Consider the following 13,699-nt stretch of genomic DNA (forward strand, 5'->3'; position numbering starts at 1 on the left):
GTGTGTGTGTGTGTGTGTGTGTGTGTGTGTGTGTGTGTGTGTGTGTGTGTGTGTGTGTGTGTGTGTGTGTGTGTGTGTGTGTGTGTGTGTGTATTAAAAGCAATGCTAGAAATATTGAAAGAAATCAGCTGGGGTAGGAGAAAGATCCGGAATAGCCGCAGCCATTTCTTGAAATTTCTCTTCCTTCCTTTAGAAGTGGAAGAGGGAGAGTTTTTAGGACTGTAGAATGCCAAGCATGGACCATCTAAGTTATCACCTTATTCTTAGGTACAGGAGATAGATTTCTCAAACTGCCTGAGAAGCAGGAAGCAAAGGACAATAACTAGGAAGGTGCTACAGAATAGCCCGTCACTGCCAAGCAAAGGAGCAGGAACGACGTGTGGCCCTGTGAGCACAGGTGTGGCTTGCTGCAGCAGAAAGCTTCTGACCTTGATGTAGCAGTAACTCCCTCCCAGCCCCTCATGACATGGGTATTCCAAAATTGCGCCTAAGTAATAATTTGTCTCAGTTGGAGGTGCTAAAAAACAGTTTGTATAGATGCTGTTCTCTTGAAAAAGCTAGAAAATTTGAAATGGAAAGAGTAGGGAGGGTCTGAAACCAAATTTTAGGTTCTAATGACTTGAGTTTCCTTGTTGCTTAACTGTTAACTCTGATTGCATTTCCCAGGTACTGTACTTTTGCTTCAACCTTGATTCAATTAATTAACCAATATTATTGGGCAAGTTGGCTTCTCTGTAGCTGAAACAGTTTTCAGAATCTGAGAATAATTGTTGCCAACATTATTATGCCAACCTTATATACCTGGTGAATGTTTTTAATGTATGGTACCTGCCGCCTACATCAGAGACACCTGCAGGTTTACAAAAATGCACATTCCTAGGTCCCACTCCAGTCTGTCATATTAGAATGTATTGCATACATATATACACACATGTTCTGAGGAGTCTTATAGATACCAATATTTGAGAACAACTTACCCTTGCTAATTTTTTCAATTTTCAACTTTAGGTGGGCAAAATTCATAGAGGCAGTTTTTGTCCCATACATACCTTTGTGCTAATTATGGTATTAGATTAAATAGTCACCTCGAACAGCTCTCTAAATTTTTAAAAATTCTTGACAAAAGAATTTTTATGCATATTTAACTGTCACTATTTACAGTTTAATATGTCAGTCTCAAGAAAAAAAAACCCAACTGATTCATCAAAGAATAATGATATTTATTTGGGAGTAGCAGAACATTGCAATGGGAATATGCATGCCATAGTAAACTCTGAGCATATTCAAAAGGATTGAGGTAAGGAGAAGTTTGTCAAGACAAAACTGAAGAGGATTACATCAGGTATTTTGAAACAACAGTCCTGGTCCACGAGGGTGGTATCCATTGAAAATTAAACAGTTGCCAGGCAGATGTCTTTGTAGAAATGCTTTTCTTTCTTTTTTTTTTTTCCTTTGTATTGAGTTTATTGGTACAATCTAGGTCTATAATACAGTTGCACTCATTAGTAAGAACCTGTACCTTCACATGACAGGTCTTGGTTCTCATTTTCTCCCCTTGTCCCTGCCCTGCCTTTTCCCCCTCCTCATTAACAAACTCATTTCCATTTTTTTCATTTTCTCATATTTTTTCTTTTCCCTTATTTCCTTGCCCCTACCCTTCCCCCTTTAGAAATGCTTTTTGTAGAAGGTTCCTGTGGTCTCTGTGCAAACTTTTGGCAGTCAGCAATCATGCAATAACCCATCCGTAGAAACATCCTGGCTTTATTATCTATTTTAATAGCTTTGACACAGTGACTATTTTGGTTCTGACAACTTTCACATATCTTTCTTTTTTTTTAATTGAATTTATTGGTACATTCTAGGTAGACAGTACAGTTACATTCATTACTGGGATCTTGTACCTTAACATGCCAGGTCCTGGTTCTCATTTTTCTCCTTGTCCCTACCCTCCCTTCACCCCCTCCTCCTCTCCCCACCTTCAAATGCTTTAATTCCTTTTACATTTTCATTTTCTCATATTTTTTTCCTTTTCCCTTGTTCCCCTTTCCCTATCCTTCTCACTGTCCCTACACCTTTGGTCATTTTCTTCCTATTTCACATTGCTAATTGCCCTGTTAGGATCTTGAGTACTATTTTAGTTTTTCACACCAGAGAAACTATTCAGTATTTGCATATGTGTGACTTATTTATTTCACTTAGGAGTATATCCTCAAATTGTACATATCTTTCAAAGTATAACCATATCCTACATTTAGATTGACTTTTAAAAATGGGAGCCATTTTTCTGTCTTTCTTGGAACTTCATTGTAGAGACATGCTATTGTAACACACAGTATGTGTAAAGCATGAAATAGTGTGCTTATAATGCAGTCATCTTCAGAGGATGAGTCCTGGGCTGCTGCTGCTTCTCCCCCTGCTCTTCCCCTCCCCCTTCCCTTCCTCCTCTTCCTCCCCCCCTCCCCCTCCACCTCCCTCTTTCTCTTCCTCTCCTCTTTTTTTCTCCTCTAAGAACTTTACATCAACTTTGTGGCAACCATCTTTCTGACTTAAGGTTTCCTATTTTAGTGACAGCCATGCTTTTCATTTTATTTGGAGTATTGAGGATAAGAGGTTTTGTTTGTTTTGTTTTAGTGATAAAGATCAAACAGATGACCCTGTTCATGCTAGGCAACTGCTGTAGCCCTGAATGAACTGCATCCCTACTATGTGAAATAATTAAAGGTACTATTAGGTTCTCAATTAGAAGCATCTTCTTTGCCTGAGGAGGCCCTTCATGTGCACTGGAGAAGTGGGCTTCCCACTAACGATGGCTCTCAGCTGGCCAAAGGAAAAGAAGATAAATCCTCTGAAGAAAATCTACACACTTCATTTCATTTTTTTCTTAAATGAAGAAAAAAAAGTAGCATCAATTTTTTTTCTTTTTGTGGAAATGGGTGAAGCTGTATCCTGTGTAATGCAGTTTTGAATAAAGATTTTAACTAGAATAAAGGCCAACTTCCCTTGTCTCTTGTGCTGATATAGTTGCTGCCCCACATTGAATATCTGTCTTGGATCAATTACCCAGAATGTCCTCATTGAGCAGCTCTTAATACAAGGTTTGCAGGAGAGAGTTATGCATGATCCTTCACCTCCATGTGTATAATCCCAAGTAATCATCCTGGAGCCCCTTAAGAGGCATGCAGGGCCCGTTCTTGCTGGGCCAGTCCTTTCTTAGTTTAGCAAGGGGATTCTATTTCATTCTCTTCACTACTATTGTATACTCATAAAAGTTGCCTTTTACGTTTAGAGACAATTTTGAAATGTTCCAGAATTGTAATCTTAACCCAGACTATAAGCAGAAGGCTTCCTCTATAGCTATGGCAACATCCAGGTCCATGTTATAAATAACTTTAATGCTATTCTGGTGCTTTCTTCAAATCTTCTTAATTCTCCGGAGCAGAGTTACCCAGATCACAGATCATGAAGCACATCTATCTCTATCACATTCAGTCTTTGCTTTTCGTGATCTCTAATTTATATATTGGAAAATCCTATTAAGCTAGACTTGACAGGGCAAACGACAGTAATTTGCTTTTTCTGTTGACTGCAAATGTGACTTCAGATTACCTAAGTACTAATAGTTTCTTTTCTTTAGTTTGAGCTGCACCGGGATTTTAAATTTAAAAAAAGAAGTCAATTTAATTTTCAGTGCTAGTTGTTCTGACAATAAAACAAAACAGCCTACAAAAATTGAAAATCGGAGGTTTTTTATACTCTATTTGAATTTGAAGTGAGTTTATAGCCAATGTAGTTTTAAAATTAATTTAGAAACAAAGTTAACATTAATAAATAAATAAAAGAACCATAGTGAAAGAGAACTAGAGTATTGAGGGCATTCTGATTCTGATATCTATTATACACTTAGTTAAAAGATTCTGATGCAAAAATTACAAAGCTTGTGTGTTGACTATGCTGCTGGGGCTAGAATAAGTTGAGACTCAGGGACTATTTCCAAATGACAAATATTCACAAAACTTATGTATTTCGTATGCTTTAGGATGGCCCCTTCTAAAACCCACTGCTCTTGAAAGCAGTATTGAACTGATAGAAATTTGAAGTGTCAATACTGTATTAGTCAGAGTTCTCATGACTGAGATGTAATACTTAACACCTACGATTTAAAGGAGGAGGTTGGTCTCAGTTTTAGGGGGATTCAGTCCCAAACAGGCATGTCATGAAAGAATGGTGTAGTAGAGCAAAGCTCCTTAGTTCATGGTGGCCAGGAGCAGAGTCAGAGAGGAAGGGGCAAGGGATAAGACGTAGACTCTGAAGCAATTCTCCATGACCTAGCCAGGCACACCCACAAGTGCACTTCACCGAAACCGTAGCTGTGTTACAAAGCAAATCATGTTGACATTCCACCTTAACTGACACGGACACCTTCTGGGAGGATGAAGTATAATTGTCATTTGTAACTTATGCTTGGTGAAAGCTTATATCAGAGCAACAGTGGATGGTACTAGCCTCAAGGGTGGGAGTCTTGGCCTAGAGGTAGAGGGAATGAGTCCAGGGAAGTCATATCAATCAGAAGAGGAAGGAAGGAAAAGGAAAGAGGATGCAAGTACAATTTGAGTGGAAATTTAAAAATAATGATTATTCAAAAGTTACTTGAATAAACATTAATGAATTCAGAAGTCTATAATTGCTACTTTCCACTAATAAATTTGATTATTACTCTTTTTATTAGAATACTTCTACTTGTATTGACAATCACAGGAGAATTTCCTTATGATAATATGAATCTTGAAAAAGTAGATTAAAAAATCTTTTTTGGCTTCAGTCCAACTAATAGTTTCTATTTGTGTCTCCCTTGACATAAGTCTACAGTCTTTCACTTATTTGCTTAAATCTGAAACTCATGAAGTAATTATATTGTTCAAGCTCATTATTTCCCCTTTGCCTGGTCCAGTTTTGAGCATTAAGTTGATTCATTATTAAAATTATTGAATCATTTGGTTTTGAAAGACAAAGTAAAAAGGCTGAATTATGGTCTTCCATATTCAGTCTGATGTCTTGCTCTTTACTCAGTGAGGACTTGGGGTTTGTTGCTCTATAGAAATGGCATTCCACCCACACCTCTCATGTGTCCTGTCTCCTAGTGTTCTGCGCCTCTCTGTCTGCCTAACTAGCACTGCTCAATGACTGTTAATGAATGAAAGGTTAAATAATGAGGGGAAACAACATAAAAAACTCATGGGGAATTTCACTTGGCTCTTCTCAGATCATCCCCTTTACTACGGGTCTCTGAGGATATTTGTACTCAAGGGAACTGTCCCAGCATCTGCCTGTGGCTCAAGTGTTTCTTAGCATTTTTTGTGGGATTAATCCAGATGTTAAGACTGTTCTCTCGAGTTTAATGGTGTTAGGCATTTTTATCTACTCCTGAGAGAAGGTTCAAATAATAATAAATAGTTTTGCTAGAGAGGAGAGCTGGGAGTTGAATTCTTGGCCAAACTGTTTTCCTAAAGTAGAGGAAATGTTGTATTGGGGATAAAGTGTCCTCTTAAGTGTTCTCACCTCTAGTAGGAAAAATTCAATTTCCCTGAAAAAATATGTCATCACATTTCTCTGCCTGAGACTTTAATCTTTGTATCACAGTGGAAACAGAGCTGAGGATCAAAGATGCAACACAAATTACTAGGTCATGTTTTGAACCCGACTTGTGTGGTCATCAGAATGTCTAGGAGCAGGCGGTAGCTGGCAGCAGATGGAGAGCTGTGGGAGTGTCTCAGCAACAGCAGGGAAGGCTCGTGAAATTATCTGAACACAGAACGGTGATTGTGATACTGTGTTCTGCCACCAAGCACAGGTTATTAGTTGTAAAAAATCAATTTTCTTTGATAGTGTCTCTGTGTCCCCTACCTCTTCTCTGAAATGTAGGTGATGACCAAAGTAACTTCACACCGTATATTGTGTGGCATATTATGCGTTTGTTGCATTTAGCTTCTCTAGACATTATAAAATCAATACAGTACAATACTGAAACCAAATTTAAAAATGGATACTGTATTTTTCCTATCTCCCTTGTAATTTCAATCAGATAAGGTTGTTTTTTTGTTTCTTGTTCAAAGTTATTTGGTGAGCATTCAGTTTTCTTGCAAAGTGCTGAACCTAATATGTGGATCTACTTTAATCCCTACATATTTAGTTCATAAATGTAACAAGTACGTACAAAGAATAGTGAAAGAAACACAATTTGTAGTAAACTCAGCTAATGCACCTTCCTCTGTCTGGAAATTACTCTTGAAAATTATAATGTCTTTACTTCTTTTCAGTTTATGAGCTTATCTCTTTTTTGATAAAAGTACTATAAATGCATTTCCAATAAGTAGGAAAGCATACTGTTCAAAAGGCTACCATCCTAACGAGACTACCAGAATTTTGGTAAGCTTCCTTCCAATCTTTTTTCTAGGCATTTAGAGTTTCCTGTTTAGTTGTTACAGTGTACATCTTTGCTTATAGTTTCCTTAGATTTTAGATTTTATTATAAACATCGCTTATGATGCAATTTTCAGTACCTTAGCTGTGATGAGTTGTGATGCTTTGAAGCAGATATATTTGTTTAGCCTCTTGTTTTTGTAGCATCAGTGGTAGCACACTACCATATTAATGTTTCCAAGAAAGTCTGCCGGTAGAAATGTGTTTATTTTTATCCATCTCAGCATTTCCTACACTTCAATGCTCCCCACCCCTTTTGAAAAAAGAAGTAGCCCTATCAACAGTTTAAAGGACAGTGTTTTGAGGAACGCCCACTTGGGCAAAAATAATATAATATATCCTCAAGGAATACAATCAGATTGATTTAGAATATATTTTATTGATAATGTCGAGGAACTGGACATTTATTCCTCTTTTCAAGATAGTAGCAGGAATGAGTAGTAAGTGTCTGAATGTCATCATGTTGTATTCCTAAGATGTACCAATAAACTTAATGAATAAAAAAATAGTAAAATTGCATTGAATGATTTAGTTTTTGTTACTTAGCCCACTAATGTGGATATAATGAGAAGTTTCTCAGTATTGAATACTTTAAAAAATCCTAGGCTAAAACCCACTTGAAATTCATGCACTATTATTTTTCACACAATGTGAATTCTCTCAGGTAATATTTTATAGTACTTAGGGTTTTGACATCTCTATTCATAAATGACATTAGTCTATAATTTTCACTTTTGCATTAACTGTTAAATTTTGGTATCAAGGATATGTATTTCTCATCAAACGATATGAGTATTTTCCTATATTTTGCTCAGTACAGTTACTATTTATATCCAATGAGGGAATTCTTTTCTCCTTGAACATTTTAATATTTTAGTAGTTAATGTGCTGAAGTTTATTACAAGGGATGTTCTTTAATAACTCTATTAGTAATTTTGCTAATATTGCTCTTATTAGGTTTTACATTATTCATACTATATTTCATGATTTTCAAACATTTTCTGCACTTGTCTTTTATTTTCTTATTTTGTTCTTATTGGTTGTTTCTGCCACTTTTTATAAGATTCATTGCTTGAATTTATTAAGTATTATTTTTCTTTTTTAATTTCTAATTTTATTGTTATATCCTTTCTAATTACTGAAGGGCATTGATTTGCTTTTCTTAATTATTTAATTAATTTCCTAGTATAGTAATTTGATTATTTTTTCTACTTTTTGGTTTTTGAACTATAAGAACACATGACCATAAATTTGCCTGTGAGTAGATCCATGAATTCTGTAAAGTTTAATGTATTTTATTATCATGTATATCTAAATAAGTGTTTATGACTACCTAGCCTATTTATGATCACAGGAAAAAATCTCCAAAATGAGCTTGAAAATTATGGCTCTGTCATGCATTACCTTTTATCTTCTACTGCTAAGTCTAATAGTTTAAGATGATTATTTAGAAACAACAGATACTAAAATCACTGAGGCCCTTGTAAAATCATGACTTCTTATCTGCTCAGAGAAAGAGCAATAGATTTGACCTCTACAGTGTCTGTTTCAATCAACTGTGCATTTATTTAGCAAATAATAATAGAGCAATCTTGCAAGCATCCCTTTAAGAATTTGGTGAATAATAATCAAATAAATCTTGACAAAGATATTGTGTTCCCTGTACAGAGGTGGAAACCGAGGTACAGAGAGCCAGAATGTAAACTTAGTGGATCTGGCTGCAGAGTGTATAGTCTGATTTTGTATTATGTTGTTTTTCTGTTTTGAAATTTTTCTTACTTATGATACAAATGTCTCCTTAAATAAATTGGAGGAAACTTTCTTACTTTGTAACCAAGTTAGGATTTTAGGAAAGGTAAAACAGTGTACCACTGTGGAGTTTGTAACTGTTTTAGGAAAGTAATAAAAGCAGGTCCATAATATTCTTCTTATTCTACTCTTCTTGGAAATACTTTTCTGTGAGTTCTGTCTGTAGGCCAAACTTATTTGTGTCCTCCCCCAAGGATAAGCCAGTCTTGACAGTTGCAGAATCATCAAAATCCACCACCACAGGCAGAGGACTACAAACAGGATGGGTGGTAGAGATACTATCTTTGGTGTTGTATTAAGTGAAATACTAAGAACGAAATATCACTGATACATCACTATACTTTGATATTCTGTAGTTTTTGTCTGAAACCTATCAAAGAATTATGACAGAGTATGGACAAAGGGAAGAGGTACTTCTAAGAATGGAGGTCTGAGAACAGGAAATACCTGTTCAGCTCCGGACAAATACTGAATCTGCTCCCCTTTTGTATTCTGGACCCTTCCAAGTAGAGCGAGCAATCACTTCCCAATTAACGTGGGTCAACACCTGCAGGTCAGAGATCTGCTTCAGTGGTCACTGTTGAAGTTGGGTGGCTTATGTATAATCAGCTATTTGTTTTCTCTGATCAGGTCAACAAAATACAAAAGGAACGTCTCTCCCACATGACTTTTTCATTATCCTTCAGTTTCAGCTACTCTGGAGGATGTAGTTTATTTCAATGTTCCTTACCATTCCTAATCTGAAAATCGAAAATCTGAAGTGGTCCAAAATTTGAAACATTTTGAGCACCAGTATGACACCATAAGTGAAATATTTCACAACAAATTTCATGAGACAAGTCACAGTGGAAATGCTGGTGCACTAAAAATACTATATAAAATTTCTTTCAAGCTATGCATATATGATGTATGCATAAGTGCTATGTATGAAAGATATATGAGTTTTTGGTTTAGACTCAGCTCCCATCCTGAAGATATCTTACTCTATATATGCAAATATTTTCAAATATGAAATCTGAATACTTCTGGCTCCAAATATCTTGGATAAGGGTAATTCACCTCAATAACTTATATTACATACTTTACTTTAAACTATGTTGAGCATAGCATTCAGATTCTATAATAAATGCAAAAAATTGCTTTTGATTTTATGGATTAATTTCCTTGTTACCCCAGTTCTTTTTAAGAAGACAGTTTTATTTGATTCCAGTGAACGGAATTTTCCTTTTTATTATTCATTAAGTTTATTGGTACATTTTAGGTCTACAATATGATGACATTCATTGTTGGGAATTTGTACCTTTGTATAAAATGTCTTGGTTCTTATTTTTTCCCCATTCCACTGCCCTCCTTTCAACCCCTCCACCCCTCCCTATTTATACAAAGAGTTTTTCCATTTTTCCTTTTCTCCTATTTTTTTCTTTCCCTTTCCCTACACTTTCCCTTTTCCTTTGGATGTTTTCTTTCTATTTCACATTATCTCTTATCCATTCTGATCCTCATTTACACCTTCAGTTTATCATGCCAGAGAAACTATCTGGCATTTACACATGTGCGTCCTATTTATTTCACTTAAGTGTATGTCCTCACTGTGTATCCATTTAGGTATATATGTCTCTAGTTTCTCATTCTTTATGGCTGAGTAGTACTCCATTTTATAGAAAACCCACATCTTTTTTATTCAGTCTCCAGTTGATGGGCAATTTGGCTCTTTCCAAGTTTTAGTTATTACAAACTGTGCTGCTATAAACATGGGTGAGCATATAACACTGTGGTATGATTTTTTTAATGCTTTTGGGAAGATACCCAGCAGGGGAACAGCTGGGTCAAATGGGATTTCCAATCCTAGTTGTGTAAGGTATCTCCATCACACATTGTTTTGATGCTCAGATTCTGTGACTTTATTTTCTGTTTCATTATTCTGTATAAGCTAGAAGAATTCAGACTCTTTGGGGGTGTTTTTGTTCATTTCATACAAGTACCAATCACAATTTTTTTTCAACTTTACAGAGCATTAGAAATGGTTCCTGATCTCAATCAATTCTGTGTTACGAGTAAATAAATTTACAAAGAGAGACTTTCATGATAACCAACTAATCCTTCTTTAAACATATTTAGAAACAGATCTTTCAGTCATCCTAGATAACCTGTTATAATATTGATTCATCTTTACATTGGTGAAATTCTTCACTTTATTTTGTACAAATCCTTAAAGTTTGAGCACATTTTTTTCTGTAGAGAGGGTCTCCTTTGATAGCATGTTTGACTGCTTACTTGCAATACGTTAGGCAGGGTTTTCAGCACTTCTCATGTTGTTATGTGCTTAACCAAATTAGTAGCATGCAGTATTGAAACCTCATGGGTTTCTAAAGAAATTAATCATTTTGCATAAGTATTCAAACATTTCTCTCAAGTGAACAGAAATAATTTTTCTTGGTCATTATTTCTTGTTTTCCTATCTTGTAAAGGTTCTCTCAAAATTGATTTTTGACTTGATCCAGTTGTTTTAATATTCTAGTGTTTTCCAATTCTTTCAGTATTAGTAGCTTCAGTGAATACTGCAATTTACCCCGACATTCAGGAAGCTCAATATGCTAATTAAAAGATGCTGATCGGGAGATGTTAAATTTCTTTTAAGATCCCAGTTAAATATAACAAGGATTTTGACAGCAAAGAAAGGGATGATAACAAATATAGAAGCAGGCGGCAGAAAGTATTTAAAAGATCACTAGATGTCATTCTAGAAGATGAGCAAAATAAGAATACTCTTCTGAACGGAAAAGTTTAACCCTTGATAATTACTGGAAAATGATGTGCCTCATACAGAGTTTTGTTCATTCATTTGGCCATTCAAGCAACAGACGTGCACGTTGCTTGCACCTTGCAGGTAGAGTGGTGAGCTACAGTGGCTGAGGCTGAGGTACAGTGATGCAGACATGGTTCTTGTCCATGAGGGACAAACTCCCACAGGCCAGAAGGGGGTAAGCAGCACTCACCTCATCTCTGCAGTTTATAAGTTCTGAGAAGAATGACAATTCTTAAACACTCTAAAAATGCTGGTGAAAGTCATTTTCACTGGGGATTCTGAAATTGAGAACACTGTGTTTGGGGGAGATTTTTTTTCCTAAAGGATTCATAATAACATGTACAGAATCCAGGTGGTCATAGGGAGGAGTGACAGTTGGTGTGACCTGGGAAACTCAGAAAATTCTATTAGTGACTTAGGAGGCTAAGAAAGGTGCTCCTGCAAACTGTACTGGGTCCAGATTTGGGAGCCAGAGGGTGACCCAATCCTAAGGGAGGATCCAGAATCTGGTTCTGGGTGGTCATTGGCTCTGAGGCTACAGGGTGTCTGATACCTGAAGTGGATGAGGGTAATGCACACCCTGGGCTGAGACTGTCATGCTCACTCCAGATGCAAACAAAGCTCAAGGCTCACTGCTGCTTGCATTTGCTAAAACCTCTCTCCGCACCCTTTATGTGTTCAGTGGGACTCATGTGAAGAGGAGACTCCATCAAGTTGGGCGGTAGCCCCATCCTCTCTGAAGTGAAGCAACTCTACTTCTTCTGCCACAGGCAACTCTGATAATAAGAATTATGAAAAACAGAGTAAATCACCAGTGATGATACTGTTAAAAATGGAGTAGGAATTCCATAAAGTGAACTTCATTGCACTATGAAACATGACATAGTATAGGATAGCATCATATCCTGTTAAGCTCTTGCCCATAAGTAATGATAATTTTGATTAAGAGAAAAGTAATCATATTATCAGACTTCTCAAAGTATAATATTTAAGCATGTAATTTAGTTTCAGGAGTATTACATAGTAGATTTCTCTTTCTCCTCTTCTCTGCAGTTCCTTTTCTAATCATATTTGACCAAATGCCCCCTATAATATTAGGGACTAGGAACCTAAACGTGTGCCTCTTATGGGCTGTTCAATTTGCCTGTGTTATTGCTCATCCTCACAGAATCTGCTAAGGTAGACATTATTCTCTGTCTCTGCTTCTGTTTTTGGTTTTGTTTCTGTTTCTGTCTCTCTCTTTGTCTTTGTCTGCATCTGTCTGTCTGTCTTATTTTGTGTCTGTCTGTCTTTTCTGTTTTTACTGGGGATTAAGCTACATCCCTGGTCTTTCTACTTTAGCCTCTGATCTGAAATAAACTTGTATTTTCAATCAAGGATAAGGCATATAAACCAGAGCCAGGAGTCGGTGCACATTTTCGGGGCTTGAGTTATGGGTCTGTGCCACTATGTCTGCTGTTATCTCTCCTTTATATGCTGAAAGTTGAGATAGATTGGAGAAATTTGTTTTCAGGGGAGAACCAAGATTCAAACCCAGGATTGAGGATTGCCAGAGCTGGGGCCTTTGCTGTACAGGACCAGTCCTCCTCTGGGGAAGTGCTTTCCATACATCTACAGTGACCAATCAGGGTCATTTTATGCTTCCTTTGACAATGAGATTTTAGATATAGAACCAAAAGAGAAATTTTATCAGTATACATAGCACTTACAGGTAGAAGTGGTATCATTACAGATGACTATATTTTCCAAGCATTGTGATTTACATAACCCTTACTCTAGTGTGGTATTATTTAAGATAGTGTTAATAGGAATCAGAAGTGCCAAGGATTAAATTGAAGATGAACTGTGGAACGAGAGTATATATGGTATGATTCCCTCGCCCAAACAGGGCAGAATGATGACTATTCATTTCCTGCCTAAACATGGTTTGCCAGTTATCCCTCTAGATTTGTCCAACATGGGTGGTCTGAGAGATCCAGTGACACATTGGCCCTGAAGGCTCTGGAGTTGAGGGTGCCTCGAACTTCCATAGGTTCACGCTCCTATGTTGAGTTAACTGGGTCAGGTAAGTCACTTGAAATTCATGTTCCGAATGCCTGCTATGGTTGCTAAGCATAAATACTAAAATAGCGAAGCCATGTGGGAACTGGCCTCCGTGCCTGCACAGTTGAAGAAGCAAGTGGGATAATAGGGAAAGTTACCCCACACCACTTTCTTAGAGATTAGAGACAAATACGGTGGTCCTTCCCACTCTAGCTCATCTTTGCCTGGAAGGTGTCCTGGAGTGTCACCTCAGTCCACTGGAGCGTACCTGTCCTTTCCTTGTGTATTCATTGAACCAGACTCTGTGGACTCTGTGCCCTTACCTGTATAATGAGTTGATATTTCTGAGGTAAAGATATCTCAGAAGTCAAATCATGTCCTTTCCGCTGCACAATGATTTGGTGGAGTAGTCTTTGAATATATAATATATACATATACATACGTACGTACATACATACATACATACATACATACATATATGATTAAAAAACCAGATGTCAAGGGCTCGTGGAACAAGAATCCAAAGATGTTTTATTTTGTAATATGTGTGCATCGCACAAGGTG

Source organism: Fukomys damarensis, unplaced genomic scaffold (genome assembly GCF_012274545.1).
Source record: "Fukomys damarensis isolate Sample0158 unplaced genomic scaffold, DMR_v1.0_HiC HiC_scaffold_14, whole genome shotgun sequence".
NCBI classification, from domain to species: Eukaryota; Metazoa; Chordata; class Mammalia; order Rodentia; family Bathyergidae; genus Fukomys; species Fukomys damarensis.